Genomic DNA, 2,244 nt, shown 5'->3' with positions numbered 1-2,244 from the left:
CTGGGAGTTAGGACTTCAACTTTTAAGTTTTGAGGGGAATAACTCAACCCATAATATCTAGCAATTAAATAATTGCATCAGGCCGGGCACGGTGGCTCACGCCTGTAATCCCAGCACTTTAGGAGGCCGAGGCGGGCAGATCACCTGAGGTCAGGAGTTCGAGACAAGCCTGACCAGTATGGAGAAACCCCATCTCTCCTAAAAATACAAAATTAGCTGGGCATGGTGGTGGGCACCTGTAATCCCATCTACTCAGGAGGCTGAGGCAGGAGAATCACGTGAACCCGGGAGGCAGAGGTTTTGGTGAGCCGAGATCGCACCACTGCACTCTAGCCTGGGCAACAAGAGCGAAACTCCATTTCGAAAAAAAAAAGAAAAGAAGGAAAGAAAAGAAAAATTGCTTCAGAAAGAATGGCTGGAAAAGCTGAGATTAAGACTAAACAGTATCCTTGCGCTCCTAGCACTACTGGTAATTTCTAGGGAATGGTGTGATTACTATTACGTCAGCATTTACTTTTAGTCTTCTTCAGTGCATGGTTTGTAGCTTCTTTATTTAACAGCTTAGCAGGAATGAAACAAATTTCCGTCTAGTTACAATAAAATGCAGCTGACATTTTAAATGTATCTTCTCTTCAGAGAGTCAGAGAATGAATATTTATCATTTGATGACTGATATTACAAAGTCATTATTTTATCTTTCAGGGTTCAGATTGGGGTGCGAATCAATACTTGCTAAGTGCCCAGATGAGCATATGGCATGACTTCCAAGAAGGGCTTGGCTGGTTCCAAGTCCCTAGAGCCACAAACAGAGTTCTGGAGAACAAACTCTGCCCAGTCTAATAACTTCTCTGTGACTCATTTTCAATACTTTTCAAAATTCAGAAGAATAGTTTTTTATGGAATCATGTATAAAACCTAACTAAATTCATAATCTACTTCCTATACACCTGTCATTTGGCATCAAATTCTTTATGGCATGTGGCAGACTACAAGTAAATTCATTAAAAATAAAACAGATTCTTTAGGCTGCATAGATCACAGTTGGAAAATACTTGTTACATTACATTCATATACACAAGTAATGGCCCCTCCATTTCAAGAGACAGAATTTTGCATAATCACTTGAGAAGCAATAGAAAGATGGGGTAGTTTGGTGGTTAAGAGAGTCTGGACTCCTGGGAGCAGCTCTACCACTCCCCACCTCCAGGAGGATGGTGAAAATGAAATGAGTAAACCCTCCTTTACAGTAGAGCTCCCCGAGGAGCCCTTTACAATAGTTCCTGGGGCATAGCGACATGTGCAATATTCAAGAACTACTCTTATTAAACATTGTGGAATTGATTTCCTGTCTTTGATGCACTCTTTCTCTCTTGCCTTTCTCCTACACTGCATCCAGACTTAGCTCAGTTACCCAAAGGCTAGTTCAGAATCAACAGTGAATGCTCTATGACAACTTTGAGCCCTCTTGTTGATGACATTTTAATAAGGTAAACTCTTGACCCCTTCACTATTTGAAGTTCACCTTTTGGCTTGTTGGATCCACACAATTGCAGTGATTCCCCTTCTATGGCTAGCAAAATTAAAATTTGTAGAAGTTTGGAAGTATATATTTTGGAGTTCTTGCATTAATGTGTAAGCACTTCTCATTATCCTGAATTTCTCCAGGTCATCTGTGAATTCTTCCTTATACACAGTCCCACTCGCTGCTTGCTTCCTCTTAAAGTCATTGTGCTAGGCTGTAGGGCTTCGTTTGTTCCAATCTCCATGGCTATGTGGTTGCTCTTCCTAGTTTACAATGCCTTGTTCCTCTTCACCAGCAGTACTCCTCCTTTATTTCAAAATTGGACCCCAACCCCCTAGGATCTTGCTGTTTTTATTCCTTTGCCTTGATTGTACTTATCGTCTGCATTATTTTAATTTGCACTTACAAATTACTGCTTGAAATATCTGTTTCTTATTTGTGCCTTTTGTCTTATTTGTGCCTCTTAGATTGCATGCTCCTTGGCAATACAGCACAAATCCTTGAACTATTTTGTACGTGATCCTACTGTTTGAGGATATGGACTAAATATCGTTTATTTCTTACACTGGCCTTTTTATTGCTTTTTCTCCCAGTTACTCTCGTCTACCTTCTAATCTGGATTTTCTGGCTGGTATCCTTTTGTTAACATAGACCATCTAGAATGTTTTCTATCCTTTTGTGTCTTGTATCCTCAAATATCTTCTGACACTTAGTTTACTTTT

Source organism: Papio anubis, chromosome 15 (assembly GCF_008728515.1).
Source record: "Papio anubis isolate 15944 chromosome 15, Panubis1.0, whole genome shotgun sequence".
NCBI lineage: Eukaryota > Metazoa > Chordata > Mammalia > Primates > Cercopithecidae > Papio > Papio anubis.
The sequence above is the reverse complement of the archived record's forward strand: the minus strand, read 5'-3'. Positions refer to the sequence as shown.